This window comes from Pelodiscus sinensis, chromosome 9 (assembly GCF_052426305.1).
Source record: "Pelodiscus sinensis isolate ZL-2025 chromosome 9, ASM5242630v1, whole genome shotgun sequence".
Taxonomy (NCBI): domain Eukaryota; kingdom Metazoa; phylum Chordata; order Testudines; family Trionychidae; genus Pelodiscus; species Pelodiscus sinensis.
In genome coordinates this window covers 35730958-35753001 of record NC_143060.1, presented here as the reverse complement: position 1 = coordinate 35753001, position 22044 = coordinate 35730958, and the positions used below count along the sequence as shown (strand labels likewise).

Genomic DNA, 22044 nt, shown 5'->3' with positions numbered 1-22044 from the left:
GCTTGGCGGACAATATTTATAAAAGGGAAAGAGGTTTTGGGGTCAATTAAGAAAGACCGATTTATGTTCAGAACATAGGTGTGGCTTCCGCTACTAAACAGCTATTGCCCAAAAGAATTTACCAGGTGTATTACCGGAGACAACCCCCAAATGCTAAACACGGTGGATCACGAGGCCAACGCAAGAGGCGAGCGCAAGTGCAGGGAACTGTGGAGGAAGGTGCTAACTCTCCCTGGGAGCTTGGGTCCAAGGAAGAAAGAGGGGAGGGTACAAAGTCTGAGCCGCGCGTCTGTATGAGGCGCTGGGTGGAAGTCACAGCAACGCGGGCCCCCGACGACCACGCAGGTGACCAGGACGCTAGTTGCCCTCTCCCCTTCCAGCGTCTCGCTCCCCAGCGTGGGAGACTGGTCGCACGCGGCACCGACCGGACCCCGCGTCAGGGCTCAGCCCCTCCGCCAGCAGAACGGCCGACCCTCACCCCAAGAGGCCCGAGGGCCAAAGCGCAGGCCCGGGCTGGCCGGTGGGAACGGGAAGCAGCTTTCTACGTACCAGCGGCCACGGCTGCCCGGGAGAGGAGCCCTCCCCAGGCCGCGCTCAGCCCGGGCGGTGAGTGGCGCGGTGGGGGGGGGGAGGGGGCATTAAAGGCCATTCAGCCACAGCACGAAGGGGGTAGCCCGCAAGAGCGGGAAGAACCCGGCGGGCATACGGGGGGGGGGTGGCCCGGTTGGGGGGGGTGATTCTTTCATTCACTCACAGGCAGAGCGGCGGCCGATCCCAGGAGCGCCAAAACTGCGGCTTTTGTCTGATGCCGCCTTTTGAAGACAGCCCTGTGGCAGCCAATCCTAGCGTTCGTTAGAAGCGACAAGCTTCACCAATAGCAACGCTCACAAGAAAACAGTGCTTCCATTGGCCAGCGGGCGTGGGACAGTCACCACTTGAGGGGCGTGGCCAGCACTTAATGCTAAAGCAGGGTTTCTCAACTTTGGAATCTGGGCCACAATACTACTCACAGCACAGGCAGGGCCACAACTTAAGTGTGGTTGCATATACATGCAAATAGCTTCTATCACCCTGAGGGGCATGGATACAGATGTAAGTAGGGGGTGAATTACTGCTTTCTACCAGCCAGCTAAAAGGAGAGAGCTGCCCTGGGGGGGTGGGTATGTGCACTCAAAGGCTACGTCTACACTGGCATGATTTTCCAGTAATGCTTTTAACGGAAAAGTTTTCAGTTAAAAGCGTTTTCGGAAAAGCGCGTCTAGATTGGCAGGACACTTTTCCGCAAAAGCACTTTTTGCGGAAAAGTGTCCGTGGCCAATCTAGACGCGTTTTTCCGCAAAAAAGCCCTGATCGCCATTTTTGCGATCGGGGCTTTTTTGTGGAAAATAAATTTCTGCTGTCTACACTGGCCCTTTTGTGCAAAAGTTTTTCGGAAAAAGACTTTTGCCTGAACGGGAGCAGCATAGTATTTCCGCAAAAGCAGTGACAATCTTACATGAGTGCTTTTGCGGAAATTCAAGCGGCCAGTGTAGATAGCTGGTAAGTTTTTCCGCAAAAGTGGCTGCTTTTCCGGAAAAAGTGGCCAGTCTAGACACAGCCAAATTGTTTAGCGCTGCAAGATAATTAACTGTTGAGATGTAAATACAGCTCATGCCGGGATGGGGAAGGAATCTGAGGTGTGGTTATATAAATCCAATTCAGCCAGGGCTGATGGAGGATCCGTTGTTAGAATGGAATGTGATGTATTGTAACTAATTTGGGCTGTTGTGGAGGTCACAAATCATGCTACCCCTAAATGTGAGAACTGTAAAATATGATACCAGTGCTTGCAGTAGACACACCATCATTGTTAGAGGTCTTAGATGAACAAGTCTCCCACTTCCAGAGTTGAGTGAACAGAGTTGGGGGGAAAGGGCTTGAGCTGGCCTGCTTCATGCTTGCCTGGTGTGAGCTGTAAGACTGATTCAACCTGCCCTCCCCCCCCCCCTCCTTGTTTTAAGGATAGACCTAAAGCAGACTCTATCAGGAGTCTTTTTACTAGTCCAGTGGAAGCTGGAATCTTTTAGGTAGTGGCTAAAGAGTTGAAATCACTAACAGCTGAACTCACTGGTTTGGCCTGGAGCCAGACCTATTGCAGCCAGCAAGATTGCTGGCGGAAGCGACCAGCAAGTGGCCTGGTAGGAGTGGGAATAGGCAGCTGGTGGGAACGACTGGTCAGCAGGAGCAGTAGCAGGCGACCAGTGGAGCGGCTGGCGGGAACTACCAGCAGGCGGCCAGCAGAGCGACTGGCAGGCAGCCAGTAGGAGCGGTAGCAGGCGGCGCCAGCAGACCACAGGAGCAGCACAAAGCTGGCATTGCCTCAGGCTCAATGAGTGGAATCATCAGGGTGATGTATTATGGTCCGCACTGACTGGATAGACCTGTAAGTGGGGCGTTTGAAGTGGGGTATGGAGAAAATTTGGGTAAATGAATGGAACCCTTACATTGTTGTACTAGTGAGCCTGAGGGGCAAAGAACACTGCTCAGTCTATTTGAGCTGGGACGGTTATTTGTGGGGGGTTAGAAACTATGTTTGTGGTATTTTTCTGAGCTAATGCCATGTAACTTTTCTCCCTCTTTCATTAAAAGTTTATTTTCTACAGTCAGACTCTGTGCTTGCAAGTGGGGAAGCATTGCCTCTCAGAGGCGCCCAGGGGTGTGTGAATTTCCCAGGCTATTGGATGGGGGCTTGAGCCAGTTCTGTGTGAGATGAATGAAAAGGGACTCCTAGATATTGAACCGGGTCCTAGCTGCTGCTGGCACTACCTGGCAGAAGGGTTACACAAAGATCAAGGCAAGACTACACAACACACAGGCCTCATTTAAGTCAGTCCTGCTGATATTAACAAAATGCAAGATTTACCCAATTTCCACCTATATGACAGCACTGTTAATGAGCAATGACAGTCCAGGAATTTAACTATGAAAACGCATATCAACAGAAGACCATTATATTTGTTTTGGCTCCCATTCGTGGGCCGCATGTTGAACCTCACGTAAATCCAAACTGCACCATGGGCTGCAAACAAATAGGCTGCGGGCCGCATGTGGCCCCTGGGCCACGTGTTGAGTAGCCGTGTGCTAGAATTTGGGAGAGTTCTCTCATCTAGCTTGTGAGTTGGTGTTGGGAGGGGCTCTGCAACTCGGGACTGTATGCCCCTAGCCTGGACTAGGTTAGAGGTCAGAAACACAACCCTTAACAATACAGTTTCTTCTTTCACCCTATTTTAAAGATCTAGTCATTCCCATCTGTCCCAACACCCTGAACGTATGGGCTCCAGCCTGCCCCCCTCAGGCTCCACGCTGCTGCCTCTCTATCAGATAACACTTTATAACCCTTGACCTGAAGTCTTATAGGTGGGCTGGGGTAGAGTGGGGAGGAAACAGCTTGGTAGGAAGACTTTAAGAGGCTCTGGAAGAGGCACAACTCAAGTTTTCCCATCAGGCAGCAATCCATCTTCAGTAATTTGAACACTTCTTTTAAATATTGCCACAACATTTTCTAACACTATTGGAAAGTTTACTTAGATTTCTGTTCTTGAGCCAAATAAGATTGCTTATTCTTATTCATGTAGCTAAAGGCAAAAATTGGCCCCTTGTGCACATTCTCTAAATCTTTTTTTTCCTAACTGCATTTTATTTCTACTTGAAAAATCTTTTTGAGTTGCAATTTTTTGGTTATTGTTCTGTGGAGTTTCCCAACATGTCTAATGCTTCTTATTGCCCAAATTATGTTTCTGTTCCCCTCGTAGATGTGTGGATAGCACCTAGCTCTTGCTTCGATATCTGACATAGGGCTGAATGTGGTAACTTTATTCACTTGAGTAATTTTATTGCCAATGGGGATACTCACAAATGTATAAGGCGCAAGATTTGGCTTCTCAGGCATATTTTTGTAATAAAAGCTAAAATTAAATTTTAGGAAATTGCAATTTATTCCCTTAATATTTATGGCACTGTCAAAATTGTATTGTAAAAATTCATATTATTTAATTCTCCACTCTGACACTAAAGCATCATTTCATTTATATGCAAATAAGAATATATTCTACTTCTGTTTCTCCATTGCAGAAACTGTTTGAATTATTTGGGTTTTCTTAATAAAGCTTCATGAATACGTATTTTTACACTCAATTGGTAGTACCTGGGAAGAAAAACTATGAATCAGACTTTTGTTGTTTTGAGCTTCATAATATGATGATATATGGAGTGCATAATTAGATGTCTTGTAATAGAAACAGTTAATCATCTCGATGAAAATACTTTTTTCTTTATGCCTTTCTTCTTGGTAGAGGTACTTTTGAAAAATGGACTACAAAAATTAACAAAGTTATACAAACTGCTTCTGAAAAATAAGAGTTTGCTGTCCCTTGAAGAGGTAGGCAAGCACACAGCAGAAGCAGAGAAACGGCTGTCAAGGGGGGGGTCCCTTTAAGCACGTGTATCTGCAAAGCACTGGCACCAGCACACAGAAGCAACTGGTGACCTAAAGCCCTACCTGAAGTGGTTCAAGGTGGCCTTTAATGCGAGATAGCATATACACTGATTGGACGTTGTCTTTCAGAAAAGCAGATCGCTTTTTTGATCCGCTTGGCAAGTGTGGATGCGCTCTTTCGGAAGAAGTTTTTTCAGAAGGTCTCTTCCAGAAAAGCTTCCGAAAGAAGCCTGCAGTCTAGATGTAGCCGAAGGGGATTGCTTCTGTAACTTCTTGTTCAACAGATTTGCAGCTGAAATGTATTTTGTGGCTGGTTTGGGGCCTTACAGAGGGGGAACCCCAGTCTTGGGCTGTAAGTAGCCCTGATTATAAGTAGTTCACCCTGATTTGACCCCTTTAGTGGTGCCGCTAGACCACCTGATATATTACACCCATGTACTGGGTTGTCAGATTCCACTGGTATCCATGCATGTAAATTTTTTCCTATCAGTATTACAAAAGTGGCAAGCATACCCCTTTCTGGGTTACCAGGGTAACAAAATAACTAGCATGGGGCTGCTCTGACCAGGCTCCCTCCATCTGTGGCACAGTGTGGTGGGCTTGGCTCAGCCTGGGCAGAGCAGCCTGCAACATAATGGGCTTAGTCAGGCTGAAGCAGCCTCCTGCCATGGGATCACGGTTAACTGGTTAAACATTACATTTAATCAGCTAACTTTTAACTGGAATTTTACATCCCTAAAGTGAGGGGCATGCTGATTGCACGCAACATTGACCGTGAGAGCTGCATGTTACCTCTGTGTCTAATCAAAGTGCTGCTCTGGTTGAATCCGTACACCCCGCATATTCTAGGTATACAGGTGCAGTTAGGGTAGTTTTGCTATCCCAGGAGACCATCTTAATTATGACAGGCTTGCTGCCCACTGATATGAAGGAGGGCCACTCATGAGTCTCCCGCAGTAGTCTAGGTTGCCTATCGCTGAGATAGGGTTTCCAACCTCAGTCTGTTGCAGAGAGACCAGAAATCAGGCTGTGAATAATTCACTTACCCAAAGTAACCAGTGAGGACAACGAGAAGTCCTGTGGCAACTTATAGACCAGTGGTCTCCAACCTTTTTACACCCAAGATCACATTTTAAATCTCCGAACAGGCGAAGATCTACCGTCCCACCCCTTCCTTGAAGCCACGCCCTCTCTATTCTCCTCCTGTCCATCACTTGCTATCCCCAGCCCTTACTTACACACTCTGATAAACAATTTATTTTTAAATTATGCGATATATAAAATTAAAATAACATATTTATAGTTATGAAATAAATGGTCTGGTTTTTATTCATGCTATTTAAATCTAAAATGAAGCATTTATAATTATACATTTTGTGAGGACAGAGTTCTGCGGCGGGGGGCAGGGAAGAGGGAACAGGGTGCTGGGAGGGCAGAGGACAGGGTTCTGTGGCAGGTGATAGAGTGCCAGTGGGGACAGGAATAAGGACAGAGTTCTGTAGCTGGAAACAGGGGAGTGGGAACAGAATTCTGTGGCTGGGGACAGGAAAGTGGGGACAGAATTCTGTGGCTGGGGACAGGAAAGTGGGGACAGAATTCTGTGACTGGGGATGGGAGTGGGGACAGAATTCTGTGGCTGGGGACAGAGTTTGGGGAGTGGGGACAGTGTTCTGTAGCTGAGGACAGGGGAGTGGGGACAGAGTTCTGTGGCTGGGGAGTGGGAGCTGGGGAGTGGGGTGCCAGTGGAGGCAGAGAGTCCCCTGCATCTTCCTCCTCCCAGGATTCCCCCCCCCCCCCCGAGGGAAACCAGCGCGTGCCTGCCCCGGGGCCGACCCCCTGGCACAGAAAAACCCCGCGTGCGCGCGCCTGCCCCGGGGACTGACCCTCCCCCCCGGGCGCAGGGAAGCCCCGCGTGCACCTGCCAAGGGGCCGACCCCCTTGGCGCAGGGAAACCCCGTACGTGCCTGCCCCGGGGCTGACTCACCCCTCCTGTGCGGTGCAGGGAGCTGATGCTCCTTCCCGCAGTACATCCGGCAGAGCAGCTAGCGCTGCTTCCGGAATCACCAGAAGTTGCGCTAAGCTGCGGGACTTCTGTCCATCCCCGGGAAGCCTACACTACCTCCATTTTCACTTGAGATAGGTAGTGGGGCTTCTCAGGGGTGGGAGGGAAATGGGGATGGGGCGGACAGGACGCCTCACGATCGACTGGTCGAGGCCTCGCGATCGACCAGTCGATCGTAATTGACCTGTTGGTGACCACGGTTATAGACTAACAGATTTATTGGAGCATAAGCTTTCGTGGGCAAAGACCCACTTCATCAGATGTATGTCAGATGAGGACAGTTTGTTCTTCCACAGACCCTCTTTTTTCTCTCATCTGCCTCACCAACCTACAGAGATCAAGTACAAAGTATGCCTGGAAAGGGGCTGCCATGACTTTGCAAACTGGCGAGAGCATGAGTAGAGAGACACTGCAGCTCTTGTCTTCGTGCAATTCTTCCCAGTTCTGCTAGCTTAAGCGCCTTACTACCTGCACTGGCAAATAGAAACATCGGTCTGATTACTCATCTAAATGAGGAACATTTAGAATAGAGGGCAAGGACATTTATAAATGTGAAGCGAATGTTGACCTCTCAATCATTTTTTAATGTCCCTACATGAATTGAAATCTATTTGGAAGACCACATATACTACATTGAGATGACAATTTCTGCTCTGAGCCACAGGAACTTGCAATCTATTTTCTATAGTACTTTATATGGTGTTTTTTACACGATAGCATGTAGTACATTTACTCTCGCCTGATTCTTCCCTCATTTCCTGAGACCACAACCCCATTTTTGGAGTTTGTGGATTTCTTTCATATTCTCTGTGGGAAATTATTTCAGCGCTCTGATTTGGTATGGCAGCATTCCAAGTTGAAAGATTTGGCTTGCACAGGATTTTTAAGGCAGGATTTGTATTAAGTTCTGATGCTTTCTTCACTCTGCGGTATACAAACCATGGAGCATATGGCCCAAACTAAATGTGTGAACCGTTCTGCAACTGCTTCACATTATGCAGATAAAATATAAATATGGTAAGTAAACTGAGATGATAGAGGTTAGGGTCAGGAATACTGTAGCTATTGAAGAAAGCAACAAATGTCAGGCAACTATCTGTGAAAATTTAAATGTTTCTGCCTGTAATGGAGAGAGTGTACCCCATACTGAAGGGGAGGGGGCTAAGACTCTGTGGGTGGAGGAAGTCCCACCCCTTTTCCTCGACTGGGCATGCTCCAAGTGCTGTAGCAGTATAAGAGGCAGTCGGGGTGGACTACCAGAGGGGAAGGAGCCCAGGCCGGAGCTTCTGAATCGCTGCAGCTACCCCAGGAGCAGCCATCCTGGCAGCAGCCATCACAGCCTCAGCCGCCCCAGGCGCAGCAACCCCAACAGCAGCTGCTTCAGCTGCAGACCCAGTGATAGCCCCGATCAGGGAGGCCATCCACGAGGGTCAGACACTCAGATCATCGCTTGGAGAGCCGAACAGAGCACTGGGGATGGTAGGAAGTGTCGCAGGGTGGAGGATTGTCCTCTGGGAGCTCAGCACACTTGGGCAGGATCCCCTGCTGAGCAGGCAGTGAAAGCCTCCATTGCCGACAGGGCCCTAGGCTGGGACCTGGTGGAGTGGGAGGGCCTGGGCCCCCCTACCTCCTCTCTCCCAATACCCTGTTCCCTAAGGCTATATCTAGACTGGCATGATTTTCCGGAAATGCTTTTAACGGAAAAGTTTTCCGCTAAAAGCATTTTCGGAAAAGAGCGTCTAGATTGGCACGGACGCTTTTCCGCAAAAGCACTTTTTGCAGAAAAGCGTCCATGGCCAATCTAGACGCGCTTTTCCGCAAAAAAGCCCTGATCGCCATTTTTGCAATCGGGGCTTTTTTGCAGAAAACAAATCTCAGCTATCTACACTGGCCCTTTTGTGCAAAAGAGACTTTTGCCCGAACAGGAGCAGCACAGTATTTCCGCAAAAAGCACTGATTTCTTACAGTAGGAAGTCAGTGCTTTTGTGGAAATTCAAGCGGCCAGTGTAGACAGCTGGCAGGTTTTTCCGGAAAAGCGGCTGATTTTCCGGAAAAACTGGCCAGTCTAGATGCAGCCTAACAGTATGGGGAGACTCACCTAGAGAGAGAGAGAGAGAGAGAGAAGTGTGTGTTTGGGGACTAGGTCTGCAGGGCCATATTTACCCTGGTGAAGGGAACTGTACTTTGGGACAAGGCCTGCAGGGCTGTATTTACCCTGATAAGAGGAATTGTGTTTAGGATTAGGGCCGCATTTGCCCTGCGGAAAAGAAACATTGTCCCTGATTTTGGGGCGTCACGACCGTTGACACTGGCCAGTATATTTCCAAGACATCTCATTTTAAAAAGACAACTATAAGGCAAGTCGTGGACTGGGTCTGTCCTCAGGCCATAATTTCACCACCCCTGAAGTATAGGATCCCTGGACTGGAACCCAGAGTAGTGGACAAACTTGGGTTCCTGTCCTACAAGGAAATTAATATATTTAATATATTATATGGGAAAGGTACTCTGATAGTTCTGCGTGACTGCAAATGGATTTAATTTTAAACCAACGTAACTTGAGAACTAAACAAATCTGGCTCTGGGGCTTTGTTTGTAGTTAGTTCATGAGGGTAGCAGGCCATCTAGTGGCAAGTAGATATATTTTCTTAGAGAGATGCTGATCTATTTTCTCTGTGAAATTGATACCTATATAGAGCAGTGTTAGTCCATGGCATCCTTATTACACAGGGTATGTCTATACTACAAAGTTAGTTCGAACTAACGGACATTAGTTCGAACTAACTTTCATAGGCGCTACACTAGCACTCCGCTAGTTGGAATTTAATTCGAACTAACGAAGTGCTTAGTTCGAACTAGGTAATCCTCATTCCACGAGGATTAAGCCTAGTTCGAATTTACTAGTGGAGTTCCTCAAGGGTCTGTTTTGGGACCCGTACTGTTCAATATCTTCATCAATGATGTAGATATTGGGATAGAGAGTACGCTTATTAAGTTTGCAGATGATACCAAACTGGGTGGGGTTGCGACTTCTTTGGAGGATAGGGACTTAATTCAAAATGACCTTAGCAAGTTACAGAAATGGTCAGAGGTAAACAGGATGAGGTTTAATAAAGAGAAATGCAAAGTGCTCCACTTAGGAAGGAACAATCAGTTCCATACATACAAGATGGGAAGCGACTGTCTAGGAAGGAGCATGGCGGAAAGGGATCTAGGGGTCATAGTGGACCACAAGTTGAATATGAGTCAACAGTGTGATGCTGTTGCAAAAAAAGCAAATATGATTCTAGGTTGTATCAACAGGTGTGTTGTAGAAAAGCCGGAAAAGAGCATCTAGACTGGCCCGATCCTCCGGAATAAAGCCCTATTCCGGAGGATCTCTTATTCCTACTTCAAAGTCCCCTGCGGATTTCCCTATTACGAAGTTTAAAATTAGCATGCCCCTTTCGGAAAAGGGGCCAGTGTAGACGTAGCTTCTGTGTTTACTATATTTTGTAAGAGGGATAGGGCATGGGAGAAAAAAAGTATTTTCTCAAAGGATTTGAAAGCAGAGAATTTATGGGATGAAGGACGGCAATTTCAGATGACACGATCAGCAAAGGAGAAGATTCACACCCTGTGATAGAAAGTTTACCCTGTGGAAGTAGAGCACATTTAAATTAAATTAATTAATCTGACAGGCTGCATCTGTGGGAGAGTCTAGGGTTGAAATGATGGATGATGACGTCCAATTGAGTAGTAACAAGATGGGCTGGTATAAAGCCAGGAAACTAGCAGCAGAAAAGGGACTACAGAGGAAGTAATCTGTAGTTATTTCCTGGGAGGGAGTTTGAGATGATACATCAAGAGAAAAGAAGCCAGAAGCTGTAGGAAAAGAGCAACAGAGTCTGAGGGAAAGTGGACCACATTTGCTAGGTATAGCAGGGATAGGGAACCTTTTTGGGGTTGAGGAGCCACTGACCCAGAAAAAATCAGTCGAGGGCCACATATAAGGAAGAAGCAAAACAAAACAATACTTCACTGATGTGGATCTCAACTGATGAGCGGGGGGGGGGAAGACCCCCCCACCTCACTCATGCAATTCGGGATGCTAGACTTCCCCTTGCACTCCAGCCCCGCAGTGGGAGAGGCACCAATGCTCAGGGCTTCCCCCAGGCCAGATTAATTCTTCTGGGGGTCCAAAACTAGTAGATTTTTAGGACCCCCTAGAGTCTGGGATTGGGGACAAAAATTAGGGGTTCAGTTGGTGTTAGGGGGGCCTCCTGGGAGCAGGCTGGGGGTGCAGGATTTGGGTGAGAGGTAGGGTGGAGGAGAAGAGTGTGAATGCAGGGTAAGATGCAGGAGTAGGGTGAGGATTAGGGGCCTGGACAGAAGGTAGGGTTTAGGAGTGGGTTGAGAGTGTGGGGGTCTGGGCAGTAGAAAAAGTGACAGAGGGGTCTGGAGGCCAAGATCTGAGCAAGAGGAGAAATGCAGGACTGGGCTGGGGATTTGGGGTCTGAGCAGGAGGGGTGCAGGAGTGGGCTGGTGGTGTGGAGTCTGGGCAGAAGGGTGCAGGAGATGGGGGCACCTGCCTAGCACAGCTGTGCAACGGATGCAGGCAGGCATGGCCCCACACTCCCATTGGTCAGGATTCCCAGCCAAGAGGAGCCTGCAAGCTAGTGCAGGGAACAGAGCTTCCTTGCATTGACATTCCAGCATGGAGCCATTCTTTCCTACCTTTCAGGAAGAGCTCAGCCTGTGGGTTACCTTGATCAGGCCTGTGAGGCTCAGAGTTTTCCCCCTCTCCAGCCACCGTGGGGGGGGGGGCACCGAAGTTCAGCATCTCCCCCCTCCGTGGCTGGAGTGCTAGTGCCAGATCACTCATCAGTGGGCAAGGGGGAGCCCCAAGTCTTGCAGGCCTGACCAAGGCAAACTAGGATGCATCTGACCCTCAGGCTGTAGTTTCCCCATCCCTGAGCTATAGGAACCCTGGACTGGAGCCCAGAGTAGTGGACAAACCTGGGTTCCTCTGCCACAACTGGGGAAGTGGCATAGAGCAGGCAGTTGAGAGTAGACAGTTCTCCAGTGGAACTTTGGTACCTTGTAAGGGGAGGACTTCAGTGACAGGGCCAGAGGGCTAACCTTGGTGGAAGTGTAATATATAAAGACATAGTGAAAGGCATCCTGGCACTTATCTCAAGCCCAGGTCAAACAAACAGTCAGGGGGAGAGGAGGCATACAAAACAATAAGAGTCAACCTCACTCTTTACTCCTCCAATGTATACAAAAGAGATTGTGAGGGGTCACATCCCCCCCCCCCGTCCGGGGTCCCCTCCTTCGCCGCCCTTGTCCCAGCCCTCCTGACTATGTCCCTCACCCAGTGGGGACGCGGACTCTTCCTTTCTTTATGCTTCCCCCTTTGCTCGGAGGTGGAGGGGGGCCTGGGCCCACCCTCTTTCCAGGCCCCAGCCCAGGGCCCTAAGGTGGGGGTGCTCCTTCCCTGGGACTTCAACTATCCAGACATATGTTGGGAAACTAACACAGAGAGGCACAGGCTATCCAATAAGTTTCTGGACTGCATTGGAGACAACTTTCTGTTTCAGAAGGTTGAGAAAGCTACCAGAGGAGAAGCTGTTCTGGATTTGGTTTTAACAAATAGGGAGGAACTAGTTGAGAACTTGAAAGTGGAAGACAGTATAGGGGACAGTGATCACGAAATAATAGAGTTCATGATCTTAAGGAAAGGTAGAAGCGAGACCAGCACAATTGAGGTAATGGATTTCAGGAAGGCAGATTTTGATAAGCTCAGAGAACTTGTAGGTAAGGTCCCATGGGAAGCAAGACTGAAGGGAAAAACAACTGAGGAGAGTTGGAAGTATTTCAAAGGGACGTTATTAAGGGCCCAAAAGCAAACAATTCCGCTGTGTAGGAAAGATAGAAAATATGGCAAAAGACCAGGTTGGCTTAACAAGGAGATCTTGCATGATCTCAAAATAAAAAAGGAGTTATATAAGAAATGGAAACTAGGACAACTAACAAAGGATGAATATAGGCAAGCAACACGGGAATGCAGGGGCAAGATTAGAAAGGCAAAGGCACAAAATGAGATCAAACTAGCTACAGGCATAAAGGGAAACAAGAAGACCTTTTATAAATACATTAAAAGGAAGAGGAAAACCAAGGACAGGGTAGGCCCACTGCTTAGTGAGGAGGGAGAAGCAGTAACAGGGAACTTGGAAATGGCGGAGATGCTCAATGACTTCTTTGTTTCGGTCTTCACCGAGAAGTCTGGAGGTGTGCCTAATGTAGTGAATACAAGCAGAGAGAGGGTAAGTTTAGAAGATAGGATACACAAAGAACAAGTTAAAAATCACTTAGGAAAGTTAGATGTCAGCAAGTCACCAGGTCCTGATGAAATGCATCCCAGGATACTCAAGGAGCTGATAGAGGAGGTATCTGAGCCTTTAGCTATGATCTTTGAAAAATCATGGCAGACAGGGGAGATTCCAGAAGACTGGAAAAGGGCAAATATTGTGCCCATCTATAAAAAGGGGAATAAGAACAACCCAGGAAACTACAGACCGGTCAGTTTGTCTGTCCCAGGGAAGATAATGGAGCAGGTAATTAAGGAAATCGTATGCAAACACTTGGAAGGTAATAAAGTGATAGGGAATAGCCAGCATGGGTTTGTGAAGAACAAGTCATGCCAAACTAATCTGATAGCTTTCTTTGATAAGATAACGAGCCTTGTGGATAAGGGAGAAGCGGTGGATGTCATATACCTAGACTTTAGTAAGGCATTTGATACGGTCTTGCATGATATTCTTATTGATAAACTAGGCAAATATAACTTAGATAGGGCCACGATAAGGTGGGTGCATAATTGGCTGGATAACCGTAGTCAGAGAGTTGTTGTTAACGGTTCTAAATCCTGCTGGAAAGGGATAACAAGTGGAGTTCCTCAAGGGTCTGTTTTGGGACCCGTACTGTTCAATATCTTCATCAATGATGTAGATATTGGGATAGAGAGTACGCTTCTTAAGTTTGCAGATGATACCAAACTGGGTGGGGTTGCAACTTCTTTGGAGGATAGGGACATAATTCAAAATGACCTTAGCAAGTTAGAGAAATGGTCAGAGGTAAACAGGATGAGGTTTAATAAAGAGAAATGCAAAGTGCTCCACTTAGGAAGGAACAATCAGTTCCATACATACAAGATGGGAAGCGACTGTCTAGGAAAGAGCATGGCGAAAGGGATCTAGGGGTCATAGTGGACCACAAGTTGAATATGAGTCAACAGTGTGATGCTGTTGCAAAAAAAGCAAATATGATTCTAGGTTGTATCAACAGGTGTGTTGTAAGCAAAACTCGTGAAGTCATTCTGCCGCTCTACTCTGCACTAGTTAGGCCTCAGCTGGAGTACTGTGTCCAGTTCTGGGCGCCACATTTCAAGAAAGATGTGGAGAAACTGGAAAGGGTACAGAGAAGAGCTACAAGAATGATTAAAGGTTTAGAGAACATGACCTATGAAGCCAGGCTTCATGAACTGGGCTTGTTTAGTTTGGAAAAAAGAAGATTAAGGGGGAACATGATAGCGGTTTTCAAATATCTAAAAGGGTGTCACAAGGAGGAAGGAGAAAATTTGTTCCTCTTGGTTTCTGAGGACAGGACAAGGAGTAACGGGCTTAAAGTGCAGCAGGGGAGGTTTAGATTGGACATTAGGAAAAAATTCCTAACTGTCAGGGTGGTCAAATATTGGAATAAATTGCCAAGGGAGGTGGTGGAATCTCCCTCTCTGGAGATATTTAAGAACAGGTTGGATAGACATCTGTCAGGGATGGTGTAGACGGAACTTGGTCCTGCCTTGAGGGCGGGGGGCTGGACTCGATGACCTCTTGAGGTCCCTTCCAGTCCTATTATTCTATGATTCTATGATGGCACCCAACTGGCTGATGGGGCTAACCGCCTAAACACGTCAGCCCACGAGCAGTTCTATGTCCGCCTGCCCTGGCTACTTCCTCACCCCCAAGTGTCTGGGCTTCACCGTCCGCCTCCTGTTCCACTATCCTCAGTTTTCCCGGTCCTCCCTCAGTCCCGGCCGCTCCTCTCTCTGTTCTCCACCTCTCCTCCTTTTAACACTGCCGCTTCCCCTCCTGCGCCGGCATCCCGGGGCCGGCTCCCTGCCCCTCCTCCGTTGACCTCACCTGAGCTGCCCCCCATTGCACCTGCGCCGGTGCAGCCATGTCTGGGGTCGAAGGCGCATGTGCCGCCAGGGAACTGGATGCTGCTCGCCAGCTCCGCTCCGGCTGCCAGCTCTTCTCTCGCCGCGGTCCGAGGGGAGAGCGGCTTGTCCGGCCCCCGGCGGAGGTCTAGTGGCGGGGTGCGCTTTGCTCCACGACCCCGTCACAGAGATGGTATTAAGACCCCAGACTCATGACGCCCACAAAACGATATAGGACCATAAGTTGTGAGGGGTGGGATCAGAGGCATTTGCTCCAGTTATATTTGGGCCTGCAAAGAAGCTGGAGATGAGAATAGTGAGTGGGGATATGGGTAAACACTCTGTGGCATCAGAGTTGGACCCAGGAACACTAGAAAATAGGCTTTATGGCATCAAAGCTATGGACATGCTTGCTTGAAACTAAGTCCAATAAACATCACATTGCCTGCACTTCAGACTTCTGGTCTTTTGCTTTCCATCTTCATGAAAAGAATCGGGCGGGGGAAGAGAAAGTTCCCTAACACAACCTGAGTCCTAGAGAAAACCAAACAACTGGGCAGTAGGGATGTAAAATCCTATTTTAAACCAGTAAAACGTTACATTTAATTGATTAACTAGGATCATGCAGGCAGGGGGGCCACTCTAGCCTAGATAGGCCCAGCTGGGTTGGAACAGTCCCTTGCCCATGGCGCAGGGGGCCCGGCCATGCAGGAGTGGCCCCACACCCGCAGTGTAGCATGATGGGTCCAGCCTGACTGGAGCAACCCTTTGCCCATGTCTCCAGTGTAGCCAGATGTGCTGCATTGCAAACTGCTTTGGCCACACTGGGCTGAGCCCATTGTACTGTGGGTGAGGAGCTTCTGCTCAGGCCAGGCTGGGCCTGCTGCCCTGTACTGTGGGCAGGGGTTGCTCCAGCCAGACTGGACTCAACTTGCTGCAGGCAGGGAGCTGGCTGATCCAGGCTGTCTGGGCCCACTGTGCTGCCCAGTTATCTGGTGGCTGGGCTGGGCTGGAGTGCCCTCCTCCAGCAGCGCAGTGTGATGGACCCCACTGGACTGGAGCGCAGGGGCTGCTCCAGCCTGGCCAAGTTGCCAGTTATCTCCAGCTTCCCCAGGGGACAGAACTTAAGGGGAGGGGACCCTGTGGTTCCTGGTCTCTTCTGTGGTAGGTGTGTTTCCTCTGGGGACACCAGGCCTCTCCTCAGAGGGGGCGGCTCTGAGTGGGGGCCTGGGCTATGGTTCCTGGCCTCTCTTCAAAAGGTGGTGTTTCCTACAGGATGGGGTGCACTGAGGTTCCAGGCTTCTTCCAGAACGGGAGAGTCTACTGCAGAGGGGACGGTGACAGGCCCTGGCCTACCTAGAGAAGGGGAGTCTCTTCCAGATGGGATGGTCCATGGTTACTGAGTCTCCTGTGGGTGTGGGCTTTGCTGTTCGGGGGGCTGTGGTGGCAGCCAGTGACTGATGGGACTCCCCCTCCATTCAACACTGTGGCCGAGGGCTGTGGAGAAAGGCTTGGGGCAGGGAAGCCACTTACCCAGTCCAGTGACTGGCCATGTAAACAGCTCTGTCGCCAGCTGGCCAGTCTCTTGTTGGTGTGGTCGCTCTCCAGTGGTCACTCTGCAGTGTAGCTATCCCTCCTGTAGCTCCCTCCATTTCCATGTGATAAAAAATAATCCCATTCCAGGCACTTCATGTTTTCCTGGAACAACCAAACCCTCACCTTGCTTTAAGAAAGGAAATCTTCTGTGTCCGCATATTTATCTATTTCCACCTCTACAATATTGCCTGGTTAAATATAGTCCATGGTTCAAGTTCAAGTTATTCTCCAAGTTAAACTTGCTATTGTCAGTGATAATTCACACAATGTTATTTTGAAAGTGTGATAATTTACAAATATATTTGTGCAAGGGATTGTACTAACTGTTTCTGTATTTGCATGTTTACTACCTTCCCCACAGCTTTTTTTTTAAAGTGGGTAATTTTTTTTCACCATAATGTTTCTATTTTTCCATATTTTGACTTCAGTGGCATAAAAAGCTTTAATAGAGTGAGAATCTAGCCAGCAATATCAGTAAGCAGCAACGATGACTACTTTAAAGCTGTCTTTTATAGTATTTCTTAAACTTACTGGTTTCACATTGTTTTCTTTAAAACTGGTCATCTCAGGGTATGTCTACACTACCCTCCTAGTTCGAACTAGGCTTCCTAGTTCAAACTACCGTTACTCCTCATTTCACGAGGAGTAACGGTAGTTTGAACTAGGAAGCCTAGTTCGAACTACCTAGTTCGTGCCCCGTGTAGCCGCGCTGCACGGGGTTCGAACCAGCGGGGTTTTAAAAATGGCGGCTCCCCGCTTATGCAAATGAAGCCCGGGAAATTCAAATCCCGGGCTTCATTTGCAAATACGGTATGCCTACATTACCCTCCTAGTTCGAACTAGCGGGGTAGTGTAGACATACCCTCTGTGATTTAAGATGGAATAATAGCCTACAAGCCATTTTATAAATAGACTACTATAATAATAAACATTCCTTAACTTACTGTACATTCTGTAAATCATTAAAAGTCATTGTAACCACCCCAGTCATTATAATCTATTCTTCCCCACTATCACCCTGGAGAGACTATGCCCCTAATATATGAACAGTTCAAAAATGTGATATTCCACTTAAACCTTCTGTAGAAACACTGGGTTTGATTCACCTCTTATTTATATTAATTTTGCATTGGTAAAACTGCACTAACTTCAGTTGAATTACTCCTGATTTATACTGGTGTAACTGAAAGCAGAATGAGATCTTCCGTTCACTGATTTTGAGACAGATACAGCAGAGAGCAACAAAGACATGATGTCTGTTTTCCGTTTGCATGCCATACTTTCACTTCTAAAGAGCTACTAACAAAAGAACAAAGAATTATAGTTCATAAGAAAACTGTTTCATACTCCTATATAAAAGAACAAAGAAATATATACAAAGAAAACCATGTCTTACCCCAACTCCAACAGGCCTGACTGAGGTATGCTGAAGTCCCAGCAGGCAGAATGAAGCAGTTACAGTGCCCCCAGCAGACAGCAGTGTTGGGGCCCTGAGATAAAAGCAGTCTATCAAAGAGAGAAATTTTGTACTGAAAGAAAAGTGATACATATATCACTTAAGGCAACTGGCTTAAAATATTAAAAAAGAGGACAGCATCATAGAAAGGGGGTTTCTTTAGAAAATTGCCTGTGGACTATATTTTAGTGTTCAGAAGCCTCTTCCTGATGTTATTTTATACAATACCCAGTTTTCTCCAGTTTCAGAAGTACTAATATTCAGTGGCTGCAGAATCACAGAAAGCTTCTGGATTCTGCTTATGCCTCCTCCACACTCCTGAAGTCCTATTTCCAGCAAATGTTTCAGAACTATATAGCCCTGCGCATGCACACACATGGCTGCGCACGCTCACATGCTCACACACACACACACACACACACACATACATCTACACTGTGGGGGTTTTCCAGGATACTGGAGATATCCCAGAAAAACTCCGCCACGTCCAGGGAACGCATTTGCTCTTCTGCTTTTTCTTTGCAGAAGTGCAAATGTGCTCTTTCAGAAGCCTTGTCTTCCTCATTCCATGAGGAAGAAGGGATCTTCTGAAAGAGGGAGATTTTCCAAAATTTGGTCCAGTGTAGACAGGTCAAATTTCGGAAAAGCCTCTTCCAAAAAAAAAAAAATAGGAAAAAGCTGTGGTGTAGACCTACATACCAGCCACTCAGGTGTTGATGGTTCCCTGCTTTGAAAAGGCTTCATTTTGAACTAAAGATATTAGACACCTTTGATAAAATATGTTGCCCCTTTTTGTAAAACACAATAGATTATTAAATTAAATATCTGGCTGAATGTAATTATTATATTACCTTATATTTTATCTCTGTGTAGTGCCTATTTTCTGCTAGCCTAGTTCTCATTTGTTATGTTGATATTTGTTATTTATGCTTTTTGCTTGTTTAAAATAACTATAACTAGGGATGTGATGAATTCCTGATACAGAATCTGATTAAAATAAAAAACCCTCCAATTTCAATAACAGTTCATAAATTTACTTGGACAGTGCTTTTCTGATGCCTTCTAAGAATATGGATAATGAATGTTCAATAGTGTGCAAATACAACCTAGTGCAAATTTCAGCTATATATGACCTTAGGAATACATGCTACATACCATCCGGAAAACATTGGTCATTTTTATAACATTAACAAATAATATTGCTAAAAATCTATTAATTAAAATATTAACAAAGTTTGCTAATATAAAGATGGATGGTAGTGCTGCTTAAACCCCCTCGTCTCTGTCTTTTATCCTGCAAAGGTGCTTGTTTGGGGATCACCACGTCAACCTTGACTGAGGTGGCGGAGGACTGGTGTAGGAGATTTTAAGGCTGTGGAGCCAAGCATTACTAATCTCAGAGAAGTGTCCTGTTCCCTCAAACAGGAAGTCTTGAAGAGTGGTAACTTGAAGAGAGGACTGTAACTAGGAGCTCCACCTACTGCACTGCTGACCGCCTTGCCACCTAGTCCGTAGCATCCCAGGCAATTTGGAGTGTGCCTTTCGCTATCGCTGTGCCTTCCTCCACTAAGGCAACGAACTTCTGGGCTCGGTCCTGTGGAAGGGCCTCTTTGAACTTGCCGATGGAGTCCCACGGGTTGGATGTCAGAGCATGCTATGGTGACAGATTTGGTGCTGTGCTTTGATTCTGGTGCCAGGGACAGTTTGTCCATTGCAATCAGGGAAGAATGGTGGGAGTACAGGATCAGCATAATAGGTATGCCCCACAGATTCCAATACAACCACTGAGTGGGCCACTGTCTCTGATGCTGCTGCTTCCGGAGCCACACTGATCTTGTGGGATGGTGGTGATTTACCTTTTCTTGATGAGGGGCTGAACTTTCCCTCTGACTTGGACCATTGTCCTTTTTGTAACCAGGGCAGAGCTGTACAGTCCTGAGTTGGCCAACTGAGCCTCACTGGCGACCAGTAAGGAGATGGCGTGGATCAGTGCCTGCCCAAAGAATGGTACTGGGGAGTTGGAGACCAATGCCACAACCGGGAATGATCCTGCATTGGAGAGTATCAATACCTGAGAGAGAGCCTAGTCGATGATCTTTGTCTTGACAATTTTTGGCAGGAGGCCCATTGATATCATGGGTATGGGGATTGGTATTTTGGTGGTGTCCCGTGCCTTGTAGGTGGAGATCAGGGTGTGAAGTACCTGGGTCTTCTAAATAACTTATTCTTTGTCCATCAAAAGCATTATGAGGAGCCATGGTCCACTGCTGCTTTCAGAATTCAGATCCCCGGCTGAACTAGGGGATCCAACCACAGCAGCGACCCTGTGCGAACATGTGGCCTGCAGAGTGAACATGTGGCCTCCAGAGCGAACATGTGGCCTGCCTGACACAGGTCTTTTTCCCAAAGTCCTCTTCCCCTCTGGTGCTGGTGGGCCCCTCATCTTTAGCAGCTTCTTAGGCACTAGTGAGGGGGAATGGTGCCTGGTGAATTCTGGTGCTGGCCGTGCGTTCTGCTTTGATGCCAAGGTGGTAGGTGTGGAGTCCAATCCGTAGGGTTCCAAGGCCAGACAAAGTGCAGTGTCCATGAGAAGATCCTTGAATTGGATATCCTGCTCCTTTTGATTTTGAGGCTGAAAGACTTTGCAGATCCTGCACTTGTCCTTTCTATGGGACTCCCCCAAACACTTTAAACAGCATCATGGGGTCACTAATGGACATTGGTCTTCTGCATGATGAACATGGCTTAAAGCCTGGGGAAGACGGCATGCCCAGCCAGGACTCTAACTACTAAACTATTACATTAACACTTAACTTAATAGTCTAAGTACCTAAAAACTAAATATAAAGGAAAGAGAACAATGAACTGTAAGAACTGGTAGGCTCCTGCAATGCAAAATAGGGCTCTTAGATCTGTAGAAATAAAGAAGAGAGAGGGAATAGGGCCAGTGGTGCCTAATATAGCATTACATAAGCAACTCCAGGGGGCGCCACAGCCAATCCCATGGACACTGCTAAGGCAAAAATCTCTATTGACTGTTCACATGGGCAAACATACACCTGGAATGGAATCAACATGAGTAAACATACGAAGAAGTCTCATTTCACTGTCCTGTTCTCTCTGAGAACCTGTTCAACTGAAGTAAAGCTGGTTGAAAAATTGTTAACAGAAGAGTTTTCTGTTGGAAAAATGCAATTTTGCCAAACTCGAAACATTACAAGGGAAAGTGTTGATTTCTGTGGCATCTTTGTCAAAAAATTCTTGAAATGAATTGTTTTGACTGCCTCATTTTGTTTTGATAATATCAAAATGTTTCCTTTCAATAAGATAAAAATGTTTCATTTAGACTTTCTTGTTTAATTTTGATTTGAGTTGATATAATGTTAAATGTTATATTTAACATTTGAAAGTATCTTTTATATTTGATGTTTTGATATTTCCAATACATTTTTTTAAAATTTTTGTCCTGTAAGTAATTTAGAAATTTCAGCTTTCCTACATCAAAAAACTAATTTTGAAATGTCTGAATTTCCCATGGTATAGCAATTCAGCCTTCTGACAAACTATAACTGAAAAATAAATCTAAACTTCCTCTCTCTTAGCAATCAATTTTAGCTTTATGCAGTACTTAGTTTTCTCCAGTTTCAAATGTATTAATAATTCAATAAAGTATGTTGATGATGGTCATGGTATGTCACAAGTTTCTGCTTTGCCCCAACCCCCAAACAACAAAAGTCTTTTTATATTAGGTCTAGAAGATTTACCCAGCATTGCTCAGGTCTTTAACTTACAAAGATTTGTTTTTCTTCATTTAAATCAGGCATGTCCAAAGTCCGGCCCGCGGGCCAATTGCGGCCCGTGTTCCGGTTTAATACGGCCCCCCAGGTAATTTGGCAATATCTATCTTTTATGGCCCCCAACGAATCCATATGTATTGAGATGAATACATTGTAATATCTCAGTTAATGTCAGTTGGTCTAAATCAGTTATAAATATATTTGGACACAACATGTATACTTGGTGTTATGTTCCTGTTCATATTTTTTGAACTTAAAAGTTGACAGACAACCTTTATTACCAATAATATGTAATGTACTTTACAATGTTCCTGACATATATTTCAGCTTCCTGGATTTTTTTTTTTCATCTGGCCTTCAGATATGAAAGGCAGATAACACCTGTTTAGATTTGTCATCCATGTGACAAAATGAAAAGTATGCCGTTTGCAATAAACTTTGCATAAAATAGTTAATTTG

The 22044-nt window shown here is 46.6% G+C and overlaps 1 protein-coding gene and 1 long non-coding RNA gene across 6 annotated transcripts in view; one reads left to right on the top strand and one right to left on the bottom strand.

Annotated features, from left to right (window-relative positions):
* Positions 1–908, bottom strand: part of CDC7 (cell division cycle 7) — a 50688-nt gene extending 49780 nt beyond the window's left edge. For 4 of the 5 annotated variants that reach the window (XM_075936506.2, XM_089780527.1, XM_089780528.1 and 1 more), the window contains exon 1: positions 755–908. The gene's annotated coding sequence lies outside the window, so the exon portion shown is untranslated. Of the gene's footprint in view, positions 1–549; positions 569–754 lie in introns of those variants that run through there. The other variant, XM_075936507.2, reaches the window with a different exon arrangement.
* Positions 33–21471, top strand: LOC142830580 (uncharacterized). Its single transcript, XR_012905952.2, has 2 exons — positions 33–606; positions 19091–21471. It is a non-coding gene; the product is annotated as an uncharacterized LOC142830580 (long non-coding RNA).
* Positions 21472–22044: the final 573 nt, after the last annotated feature.